The sequence below is a fragment of the Ischnura elegans genome, chromosome 1 (assembly GCF_921293095.1).
Source record: "Ischnura elegans chromosome 1, ioIscEleg1.1, whole genome shotgun sequence".
NCBI classification, from domain to species: domain Eukaryota; kingdom Metazoa; phylum Arthropoda; class Insecta; order Odonata; family Coenagrionidae; genus Ischnura; species Ischnura elegans.
The window spans coordinates 94,520,923-94,533,818 of record NC_060246.1 but is presented as its reverse complement, the minus strand read 5'-3'; the positions used below and the strand labels follow the sequence as shown (position 1 = coordinate 94,533,818).

The following is a 12,896-nucleotide window of genomic DNA, read 5'->3' as shown; positions in this document are numbered from 1 at the left end:
GTTTGAAAAAACATTTTTGGCGTTATTATATTTTTTCCGCCAAGTTGAATCTTACGTTTGAAATTAGTTTGCCATGTTTAAGAATTAGTATTAATCATGTTGGCGCCCGCTTGGCTTTTCGATCCTGATCTGTTGACTTATAAAAACGCTTTCGAAAAACTAATAGTCCGCAATGTGTGATTGGGGAAATTAGGCTTGAGTTACTCTTCGTCTTCCCCGATGGTGGAGAAGTGAACATAGAAATAGAAATCAAACTCTAATAAAACACGAAAGATTAAAGAAATTTTTGTTCGTTCATTATAACTATTGATTTAAATGATTATGAGTTTTTGTGTTCCGTTAGAAATTACGTAAATACAAAAATCTGATAGACATGAGATGAATCTAATGAGCGTGAAGGTTTTACCATCATCTAATTCTGAAACCTTCGATATTCTCTTTTGGGAATATAATTGCTATTCAAAGATGTTTGTCAATTATTTTTTTGCTCCACTTTGATCCCCTTGTTAGCTTAATTTTAATGGATTTTAGGGTGAAACCAGAAAGTAAATGGTCAATTGACTCTGTTAGTTAGCTTCCTGCAATAATTTCCACATCTCTCTGCGTGGATAAACATGTCTTTCAAGATTTACGCATATAGTGTGGACTGTGACTCAAATAGTTCGGAAAATATCGGTGAGCCCAATTTCTTAATGACCGCAACATTCCTGGAGGCTTCTCCCACGTATTCTTGAGATCAATGCGGATTCGATTAGTACACGCCTGTGCGTTTTCACGGTTGGTAATCTCTTGGATTTAATTGCGTAATTCTCGGAAATTAATCGGCAATATTCAACAGAGAAAAAAATGACTTCTCTAGAGGCCTAACCGTGCATAATGGATTAGGCACGCTCGCTCTTTCCATCACTGATGGGTTCTTCATTCTGATTGAGTTATTTTGAGTCATGGCTTGCATTCTGGGAGTGTCATGATTTCATTTGAATGAAATAAATATGAGGTATTGTTTTTTTAGACTCGGAGTCCTATTTGAGGCCAATTTCACATAGGAGGTTTATGTCTTTATACTTAGACATGCTCAGCAATTATTTTATTCTGAGTGTTTTCAGACTATTTAGGAAACGCAAGTAAATCAGATTAGGCTCCTAGAAATTTCCATTTAAATTCTAAGGACCACTAAATAGTGAAAACCTTTCCGTTACAGCCTTATGGATAAAACTGTGTGTTACTTGTAATGTAAATGATGTTTTAAGATAAGGCAGATATGGGATAGTTTAGCTAATTTGATAAATTTTCATGCCGAATTTTAGAGGAATTTAATAACTTTTTTTATAACAATCACCTCAGCGATAAATTTGCAGTTTCACGTTTAAATCCTATACTTGAATCTTTTGTGAAAATTAATTTTATTGGCATTAAAATTGTAAATTTACAAATATATTCTTTTCAAATTCTGTTAGAGAAATAAGCTTATTTTTTAACGCATTTTAAAAATGCTTTGAGCAAAACTTTCTAGTTTCTCAGGTTTAATAAATGAACAAAAAATGACTCCTGGTTGTTATTCAACTCTTAAATTTGAGCATTTGTTCAACCATGCGGATTAGCTACTTGAGGTACTACAGCAGTAGTTCATCTCTTAATCATATTATAGGATAATTAATTTCGTCGGACTGTGTGATCAACTATTATATTTTTATGTACTGGGTGATTTCAAGAAAATCGCCAAGTAAAGAGTTGCAACCAGTTGAGGTGCGTGATGGATAATTGATTTAACTCACGAAATCCGGGAGAAAGAAAAACGCTCTCCATGTCGACGAAAGAATGCACTCATCGCGGTTAATTCCGAGTTCGTGTGAAAGGGAGAGGCGCGAAAGAAAGAAGACGAAGTCATACGTAACGGTTTGCGACAGCGTAATTTAATTGAGATTCCTCAGGCGCACTGATTTCCAACCGCTTTCGGCGCTAGTGATGCGCCAACTTTGATCTCTCTACTGTTACAACCTTGGATAACAGTGGCAGGCTTGAAATTCAATTTGTTTTAAATTTTGTAGAACGATAGGCTAGCTGCTAATATGGAGCTTTGTGCTATATGTTATGAAAGATATTTTCTTTATACGATATAAGGTTTGATTTTATGAACCTTTCCCGTACTTTTTTTCTTAAACAGTGAAAATTATCTGTGGTATGAAGTCATTTCTTCCGTTTGAACTGTTTTTTGTATTATTAGCGCAAAGACGTCTTTAAATTTGGAAAATACGTATAAGTATTATTTTCTCACTATCAGTAGAAAAGTTGTCGATTGCTTCTATTTCAGTGATAGCAAAGAGGTGAATGGATTTAAAAATCCATAATTATACAATTTGAATTAAATTCTTTTCAGAATATTATAAAATATAAAATTTAATTCGTTTTAAATGAAAATTTCACTATTAGTTAGCCTTAAAAAATGTCCTTTTGGCCGCATTATAAATGTGTATTTGATTTGTGTCAGCGTGACGGATAGAAATCTCGAGAGATCTTAAAGAGAAGTCTTAAATTTTAAAAAATTGTCATTTTTTCCATTTAAAAAATCTGCTAAATTTGTTCTCTGCTCACAACCTAGACCTCATCCATATCCAACCAATCACTCAAGAAGATTGCTTGATGCTTTCTTCCCTTTAATCTTCGCGGTAGCCTTTGTGGCCTTGAAGTAGTAGCCCGGGGCTCTGCACTTTTCATCTCGTTCACTCTATTTTTTGCGCGTGTATTCTACCTCCTTGCACTTCTTCTTTCTCTCATCTTGCTCTCGTGGCACCTGAGAAATGTTGTGCAGTGAGCGAAAGCGTTTACTTCGCAGTTTGAATTAATTAAAGACTAGGAGAGAAGTGAACGCGCAACAGAGGAGTAGGCCAGGTCTATGGAAAATCCTGAAACGCTTTTAGTGGTTATCTTGAAAAAATAAATGAGTAATATGTCATAAATATTGTCGTTTCCACGAAATATTTTATGACTGATGTCCCTCCCCATTTGGAAAATCTTTCACCAGGTATGGCATCTTCGATTGCGTTAATAATATATCGGTATATATGTATATATTCTATAATATTATGTTCGAGGTTGGCCTTGTCGTGTCATAGGCAAAGATGCGCTAAGGGCGAAAGAGTTACACTTTAATTACAAAATGTTTGTGGGAAGAAGAAATGCTTCAAATATTTATTAGCTCATACTTCTATCATTCTGTAGTTCCGCTTACTACCTTCCATTTCCAGAGATAAATATGATAAGAGCCTTTAAAAAAGCACAGCTCGAAGTGGGAGATGAAATTCTCGTTCCGATTCACGAAACCGTTTTCCGTCGAGTGAGTGCTATTAATTGCATATCTTATTTTCAAGCAAAGTGAGACCGGATGATGTTGCGAATCCAGCAAGTGAACTACATTGATTAGCTCATATCCTAAATCAATTGACATTTCAATAAGCATTATTTAAAGCCATGGTAATGTATAAGAATGTATAAAAATTTGAAACAGGTTTACACAATTTTTTCATAGGGGTTCCTCTGTCAACTATTGGAGAAGAAGTACCACAAGTACAATAAACTGGATTAAGTTTAAAAAAAAATGAGGTTCTCAAAATTTTTAGGCTCTAACTATGGAGAAAATTAGAAATAAGGATATTTATACAAATTATTGTAAAAAAGTAGTGAATGAAAGAGGAGGCTGTTGAGAAACACGTCCAAGTCCGTCTCAAAGAACCGATTGTGAATTTCAGCCGCTATGGCCGTTTATCGTCATAGACATGTGATTTCCATGGTAAATTTACTTAGTATGGCGATCATAACCAGTTGTAATGTTAAAACTGATTTTTTGACGGGAAACTGGAAATAAATATGGACGATTTGGTGTCATCCTCCTCGCACTGACAATGAGTAGCAGATGTTGATTAGGACGTTTACTTCCCTGTAAACTGTGTGAACTGTAAGTGCTGGTGGAGCAGTTTAGTTTAAAAATTGGACAGTTTTATCTGATATTGGGTAGGCATTACCACCCTGCTATGGCCTGTATTTTTTAAAGTATTTATTTTATACTTACGCCAAAAGGTGTGCGCAGGGATTTCCTTACATTCTATTTTTGAATCCCTTTATACTAACTTCGAGAATCGCGCTTGCAAAGGAGGCGTTAATGAACAGAAAGGAGCTTCTGAGAGGATCGTAATGCCAGAGTTTAAAGAAAAGGTAAATGAAAGGTCTGATCTGGAGTGTAGCTATTTACGGTGCGGAAACGTGGACACTAACGAAAGAGGACGAAATAAGGCTGGAGGAATTCGAGATACGGGTATGGAGAAGAATGGAGAAGGTGGAATGGACGGAGAGGAAAAGGAATAACGAAGTGATGGACATGGTGGGTGAGGAGAGAGAGCTTTTAGATGAGATGAGGAGGAGACAGGTATGGATGTAGGGGGTACTTAGCAGGGAGGGGATATTGAAGAAAGTGTTCGAGAGTAAAAAGTTAGGTAAACGATGGAGAGAAAGGAAGAGAATAGGATTTTAAGATGAAATGAAAAGGAGTAGTCGTTACATTGAATTGAAGAGGGCAGTGCTGGAAGGAAAGGGAGGCTCCCAGAATACTTCTTTAGTACTCCATGGACACCTACCTTAACCGGTAGAATACTATAATAAAAATAATATACTAACTAAGACAGCAATAGAGGTGACGTAAAAATAGTATGATTTGGCCAATACTCGTGAGAAAATAATGGCTTGAATATTTATCTCTCACTTAAGAGATAAAAGCTTTGCACAATTCCTCACGAATATTTATAAAGCCGACAAGGGTTTAGTCAAGATACACCAACATTTATGGTCATCAAAAGGTCCTTAGGAAAATATCCTCACAATACGTAACTATCGGGTACAGAAACTATAATCATGATTGTGACTTTGCCCTCAAAATTAGTGATGGGCAAAGTCGATCATTTTAGTGATTCAATCATTTGGACTCGAGTCACATAAGTGATTCAATCAATTGATTCAATCACTATGATCGAAAAGACTCAAATCAAGATTCAATCACTATATGATCGAAAAGACTCAAAGGAGTCATGATTGAAAAGACTCAAAAGGAATCATGATCGAAAAGACTCAAAAGGAATCAAGATCGAACAGACTCAATCAATGGATGTAATAATTCACTTTGAATAATCGAATAAATACTGCCTCATCTGCGAAGAGCATTGGTAACGCTGATTGCTATCCATATTATCATTTCATATACTATTTTAATTGTGAATTCCTAGATGAGTAAATTAGATTGCGAAAATAAAGGAAGCAGTGTCATGAAAATATTTAGGAAGGCGAAACTGCCACAGTTTCTTAACACTAATAAAATAATTTCTAACTATAGTTGATCAAAATATAACACAAAATACACCACACACTGTGCATGAATCTGATCTGCAGGATAATTTTATGAACGGCACAATTAAATATAACCAGCTTTAACTTCTACTTCTTAACGTTCTCCTACAGGAGTCATCTTAATATTTTCCTTTTACGTGTATTGGTGTTATTAATACTGATAACTGCTGGAAAACATTTACGAAAAAGATTACACAAGTATTCAGTTCTTCATAACATAGTATTTAATTTTATCACAACTATTTCTGCCCTGACGAAAAGAGATTAAGCATCGGTCGTTCCAAATTTTGAATCAAACCGGAAACCGAGATGATTGATATGAAACCGGAAGTCGGAGTGATTGATGATTGATGATCGACTTGTTTAACGAAATGAATCATGAGTCATTTGATTCACCTAGTGATTCAATCTTTTTGATCGAATCGTTCATGATCGACCCATCACTACTCAAAATCATTTCGTTCCTTGCGTGTGTCATCTGCCCTCACAATGTAATCTGAAATGCTGGAAATCTCGTCAATTGAATTCAGATTTTTAAAGAAAATGCGAAGAAAAAATCCAGCCAGCAAGTTTCCTGCGTTTTTTCTAAAGGGTATTCTATTTTTAAAGGGTAAATGTCTTTTAATTAAGTAAGGCAGAAAAAACCGGTTTCAATGACGTTGACAGTGGTAATTTAAGAGGAGAATGGAGGAGAATTATTTTCTCCATCCGTACATTGCTCGTTTGGGAAGCGAAATTGAAAAGTGAGGATTAATTGATGGAAACTTAAAACTGATGATCCCGCTGCCTTTGAAATGTCACATTGGTAGCTGTCCAGGTGGTTGTCAATGTGGTATCAATAGACTGCAAGATCCACTTGTACCCACATACGCTGACTGTTACGTCAGTTAGGAAGACTTATTTATTACAAGACAAGAAGTCGATAGAAAATCTGTCAAAGGATAACACTTTCACCAGAGGGGGTGATTCTAAGTCAATCATCTGACGCAATTTTGAGCTACACCAGCATTTGTTAGCCTAGGATCTGATAGGAAAAGATGAAAGAGCCGCCACGCCTAGGGAATAGTTATTTACCAACTACCAAGTGATGTATCCATTTAAATTCCGTCTCTCAATCTTGACTCTTCATTCCAACTCACATAAATGAGATTTTCTCAGAAAGATGAAGTCGCTAATATTCGTCAAACTTTCATAAGGTGACATCTATCGTTAAAATTAAAGAATGAATGCATATGTTACCTTTACGATCATGGGAGCCAGGACTTTAAGTGGTCTGGTAGGACAGCTATGACCATGAGATCGAGCGAGCATCCACAGAAACGAAACGAGGCCGAATGGAAGACGAATCGTAGCGGAGATAACCTAGGGACACCTGAAAGTAAAGCTCGTGAGGACGGGATAACTCGACTTATAGTGGGAGGGGAATGGTTTCAGAGTAGATAGCAGATCTCCCAAGCGGTAGAGGGCGGAGAGTAGTAGGTGGGGAGAGGGGAGGAGGAACGGATATGGGGTGGGGCAAATAGTGGTAGGAGGAATCGGGTTGGGCAAGTCAGGGAAGCTGTGAGAGAGAGAGAGAAAGAAAGAGTGGGAAAGATGAGGGAGAGAGAGAAAGAGAGAGAGAGATACAAGAAAGTCCTTTTCGCTTGTCTGACAAGGTCAGCAGCTCTTAAAGATTCCTTCGGGTCGACGACTTCGCAGAGCATCAGAAGCAGCAGTCCCCCTCCGGGTCCATTTCGCTGAAAACCGGAGACCAGAAGAGTTGCCTCAGGGGGGTATCGAGTTTCGGAACCTCAGTCTGCCATTGTTTACTTGTCCCGGAGGCTCATATCGGCCTTCGGAGTAACTGCTCTTCCTTCCTTCCTTTTTCCTCCTACTTCACAGTCTAACCGAAAAATAAACCGTACACCTGGCCTCGTTTACCTCGATGTACCCTCGAGGGGACCAAGGGTAAGCGTTGAACACGCAAACGTATTATTCTTTTCTTTTTTTCATCCAATTTGATTCGCGCGTCAGTGCTCGCATTCCGACCCGATTTTCGCACGGCATAATTTCATGGAATCAAGAAGCAGGGAATCATACATAATGCAGAATTTGAGGAGTTCAGCTGATTTTCGCTTTTACTACAGCCTATTTACTTTGAGATTTTTCATTTTTCTGGACATTGAAGTCACAATTAATTCCATTAAAATGTTTTTAAAAAGTACGTTGATTATTCTGACACTTTATAATGACCGAGCATATATTATTTATTTGGTACCCTCAGTCATTTATGAGCTTAATATCAATTGTCAGATTCTTAAGTCAAGCTGATTTGCTATTGATCCAATTTTTTTAATGATTTGTAATTATGTAGTGGATTTTCTTGATGAAAAAGGAAAAATTGAATTGCCAAGTATGATTTCAGTAAACTATTCGAAAATGTTCTTTCTTGTCGTGGCAAATGGTTGCAAAACATAAAATAGGCATCCTCTGGCAGAGATAGGCATGAACACGTGGCTTAAGTAATGTGTGCAGAGAAGGAACTATTGGACGTATCGTAAAACTTGAAAGTAATCCTAGAAAATAGTGGAAATTGCTAAAATCTCTTGGTTGCTTAGAATACGGAGATAATTTTAAATGACTTCCGTTTATGAATAAATGTAACCATATTTTTGGGAATCAATATGGCAGTGTTTTTTAAATCTAAAAAATAATGTGTATCTTGAATGAAAATACGTGTATAAATTTAATCTGACCGGCTTGAATCGCTGAAGTAGTAGGAGATTTCATGATAATTTTTAAACAGTCCAGCCGGCCAAAAACTTTAAAATTCGACCACATGTAGGCTTGGATTCAATCAATTTGGCCACTCCTCACTTTAAAAATCAATTTTAGCATATTGGATAACATTTTTTGCCATAAAGTTATTTTCTCCTCCCACTTCAAACAAAAAACGTTTGCTAACGTCACGCGAATTCTCGGGTGGATTTTTTGGAAATAAGTTGGAAAGAGTCTTTCACGGATGTGGTGACGATGAAAAATTCACATCAACGCGGGTGTTGACTTGAAATGGCAAGTGAATCCTTGCATGCATACAGGATCGAGGTTATGGGATGAGAACGCGTGTGGCCTGCCACTGCGGAGGACTCGAAATGGTCTCGCCGTTCTGTAACTGGTTCAGCGGTGACCTTGGATGGAATTGATCTCTGCGACCAACAGGCTTGTTTGTTGGTTTTGCACTTATAAGCTACCTGTGGCCGATTGTTTGTCCGGCTATTTTATGACGTAAACCGTTAAGTTCAGTGAAACTCAAATTAAATGTCTGAGCAGGCTTTTCCCCGAATTATTCGGCTCCATTACGTGTGACCTTGATAATGAGGTTTTAATACAGTATCGTGTAATGAAATGAATACTGCATGATCCAATTTTTGTCAACTTTTCCTCGAATTTACTTCGTGTATAATCTTACGAAATTCAACCCTCGAATGAGCGTTTTCGGAACTTATCTGGGAGATTAAATAACTGTGGAAGGGGATGGAGGGATCACTCTTAGCCATTAGCCATGCGCATCAGTTCACATCCCCAGATGAAGCTACTTATGGGTGGCTCACTTTCGTGCATCTCTGCTCATGGTGTAATTTTCCCGGGACATGATTTTGTATTCTGCTGCATAATAGATGTTATTTTCTTTAGTTTTATATAACAGAATGTATGGTTAGTTAACGGCTTTAATGTTGTAAATATTTTGACTTTAATGGAAGACACTGAAGGATTTTTTCCGGATTATAGTCCCATAGAATCAAATAAATTTTAATAAAAATATCGAAAGCATTTCATCCTTTCCTGGTATTTACATTCAGATGTGATTTCATATCGCAAGTTTTACGATAACAATAAAAATGTGAAAATTGATAATTTATCGTTTAAGAACTTGAGTCCAGCCTTTGTAATGAACCCTGAAAAAAAATCGTCTTTTGTTTAAGGCCGTTTTACGTCCATCTTTTTATTGAATATTAGAATGAAGAATATTGCACCCTGTAAATATGTAACTTGTGTGAAATTTCGAATTAATTCGTATGAACAAAACATGTACCCTGTTGACAGGCTCATAGAGGTTGAGCAACATGCTATTGTCTGCTTTTTCATTTAGTGCAATGCGAGTTGCAGGTGAAAAGTACTTTTTGCGGTTGAGAAATTTTTGGAAAAAAGTCGATCAAAGTAAAAAAGTGGATCAAAAGTGGCTCTAATTACGGATACTAACTGACCCGAAAGGAACGAAGGATACTTTGATTATTTAAGGTGTTAAGTAAATAGTATTTTTCACATTCTATTACAATATCGGCACTACAACATCTCCTTATTGTATGACTACTGAATTATAGATTTTCAGAAGTCAATACACTTATTTAGTCTTTCACTCGAGTGCTTTTGGCTTCATCGTACCTTTTATGATTTAGCCTATTTTCACTATTTAAATTCCTTACCGTTTCTCAGAGAAACCTTGGTTTGTGTTGTGAACAAGGTTATTAGAACGATAATGAAAAATAACACCTCCTTCAACGTCACACGAGGAGCATATAACCCTCTTCCGTTCCGTTTTATTACGACCTACCAAATCTGACATCCCATTCCGGCGAGTCAACCCGTCGCTCCAAAACGTCCTCCTCTCATATTTTTCCATTTTAAATTCCGTCCGCCCGACATACGGACACACCTCGGCTCTTTCGATTAACTCATTAGGACGGCTCGCCGTGGCTTCGGGCCCGCCGCAGATCGCACGGAGAGCGGGAGAGGGAGATCCGTGGTAGTCGGGAAGGTAAAGGCGTTGATGAGATCCGCCCCGCGGGGAACACAATTCCACCCCGGGGACGGGCGCGGTCCCTGCCGCGAGGCCTCCGACGCTTCGCCCCGCGCGTCAACAACATATCAACCCCCTTACCTCGGGCGCGTCCAGCGAAGCAGTCCGCACGTCTCTCTGTCGACCACGGGGTGGAACCCGGCGAGCTCCTCCTCCTCTTCCCGCTGTCTTCCGCACCGCCTCGGGGGTGGCTTCCTTTCCTTCCCTTCCGTCCGCGTCAAACAAGGATGGCAAACCCGACGTGGGGATCCTCAGAAAACGGCAAGACACGCGAGGGGGAAAGAGAACACAGCACACTCTTGAATGGTCCGCCAAAGGGAATTGAGTCCCGGCGATGAGAGACAGTCCCGTTCCGCTCTCCTCCAACAGCTTGCGGGGCGGATACCGGTCCCTTTTTATTATTATTTTATGCGCTCGGATCTCGTTCGTTTTTTATTATTTTTTTCAATCTTCAAGATCGGAACCTACCGAAAGCGACGCCTATACTCGTGAGGGCGGGGATGTGAGTGGGAGAAAAAGGTGGAGGTGATTTTTTCTGCAGTGGTAGCGGACTCCGCTCCACGGTGTGTCAACTCGGGGACGTATGCAGACGTCGAGGTGGACGTGGTGTCGGCGCGACAGCGCCCGTGGTTCTGCACCGGATGTGCCACCGCTCCTTCCTCCGCTGTGTGGCCGCCGTATGTGCGCGGGGGGCAAGGTGGTGGTGGCGGGGAGCCGAGGAGAGTTCGTGCCCGTCGGCTGGACTACGCGCGCACGCGTGCTTCTTCTGTTTCGTGTGCGCACGGAGGGAAGCGGACGAATAAGCGGAGGAGTTGGAGAGATGAGCCGAAGGAGAGAGTGAAGCAAAGGAGGGAGGGGAGGATGAGCGTGTATTGTGGTGGAAGGGAAAATAAGGGTCGGACGATGGGCGGTGCGCTGAATACGGAATGGGCCCGCTCTCAGGCGTTGACGAGGATTGTGTTGTTTGTCGCGCGCGGGTTGTGTGACCCGATTGTCAGTGGGTGCTCAGTGAGGAGGGGGGGAGAAGGTCTAGTCACCGTCTGAGGAAGGCAGGATCCATGCATGCGCCCTCTTGATTGAAATGTGAAATAATTGCTAGCTGTGTTGAGAATTAAAGGTGCGCGCAGGGCGATGTTGAAGAGTCAGCCAGTTACTCCGGCAGAGGGCGGGCGGAAAGAATAGTCGGAAAAGGAAGGAGTATGTGTAACATAAAGATATCAGGATTATATATGGTGTTGTTTTCCTCTGGAGAAGTGTCAGCCAGGAACTTCGGAAAAGAACGGAATGCTTTGTTATGAAAAGAATAGTCGAAAAAGGAATGAGTTTGTGTAGCGTTGGGATATCAGTAATATCTACGTTGTTGTTTTGGTCAGGAAGGAAACGAAACGAAGCTGGAGAAATGTCGGCTAAGTACTCCGACAAAGATTGGGTAGCTCGGGTAGTCGGGAAATGAAGGAGTATGTGCCGCACAGGGAATATGTACGCTATTGTCCTGGTATAGAAGGAAACAAAACTACAGCGTTCTCGACGTAAGAGCCCGGAGAAATAAGGAATCCGGAAGGCGTCACTAGTAATGCCCGGTTTGCCGTGGGAGCTGGAGTTTTTTCCACCGGTCGAGGAGGATGGTCCAGGGTATAATGCTTGGGTCCAGCGTGGCGGAGAGCGATTTGGAGGTGTGGCGAGGATGAGGGAGGATAGTGGTGGGGAGAAATATGGAGAGAAGTGGGGGAGAGTGTAGGTGGTGAGGGGTACAAGAGACAAGGGGGAGAGAAATATGAGGCAATGAGGAGTGGACGAGGGGTGGGTGGCGAGGAGGGTGCGGAGTACGTACATAGAGATAAAAATGGATTTCGATTAAAATATCTTGTATGATGTTAGGCACGATATGGTGGAAGTTCTTAATATTATAAAAATAAGAAATTGCAATATTTCCACTGAATTTGTTATTACACAACGCGTTTAGTCGTTACAAACAACATTATCAAGTGTGTATGTGTGTTGTTGTAACGCTTTGTGTACTAATAAATTCAGTGGAAATATTGCAATGTCTTATTTTAATAAAATTCGATTAAAATGGAAAATCGAGTTTTAACCTTCCGTCAGGCGCAATGGGCGTGATAGGCACATATACGAAAAGATATTATTAAGTCAAAGCATGGCTCAGAGCTGCACTTGAAACGTTAATGCACTATTATCAGCGTAGTCTAACACTTAAACGATGTCTTACGTGTGGTATATACACCACTTTTCTCCCCTTCATATAGCTCCAAACCGATCCAGCTAGGTGTGATTTAACGTGTTCTTAAGGTAATTATGTTTCACTAAATGTATTCAAGCATCGAGTAGTAAACATCGTAGAAGCATTGAGCGAAAATGCTTTTAAAAAATATTCTGCCTATCAAAAATACATACTTTTAAAATTGTGACGAGTTCGAGAGCAATGAGCTTCTCTGATATAAACAACCTCCCGTGGGAACGGCCGAAGTCAAACTAAACGAGAAGGCTGCATAGAGAGTTTCAAAACAAACAGCTACTATGAGCGTCAAGGGTCTATGCCGCCTAATAATGCAAAGAAATGAAAAAGCACTCGCGCTGTGCCTGTCAGATCCATTGCACCCGACGGAGGGTTCATATCAAAAGATCGAGGAAGGGGATCAGGTTGGTGTGG

At 39.9% G+C, this 12,896-nt stretch overlaps 1 protein-coding gene across 2 annotated transcripts in view; it reads right to left on the bottom strand.

Annotated features, from left to right (window-relative positions):
* Nucleotides 1–11,848, bottom strand: part of LOC124166491 — an 87,574-nt gene extending 75,726 nt beyond the window's left edge. Inside the window, exon 1 of one of the 2 annotated variants that reach the window (XM_046544023.1) lies at nt 10,310–11,848. The gene's annotated coding sequence lies outside the window, so the exon portion shown is untranslated. Of the gene's footprint in view, nt 1–6,630; nt 6,771–10,309 lie in introns of those variants that run through there. The other variant, XM_046544029.1, reaches the window with a different exon arrangement.
* Nucleotides 11,849–12,896: the final 1,048 nt, after the last annotated feature.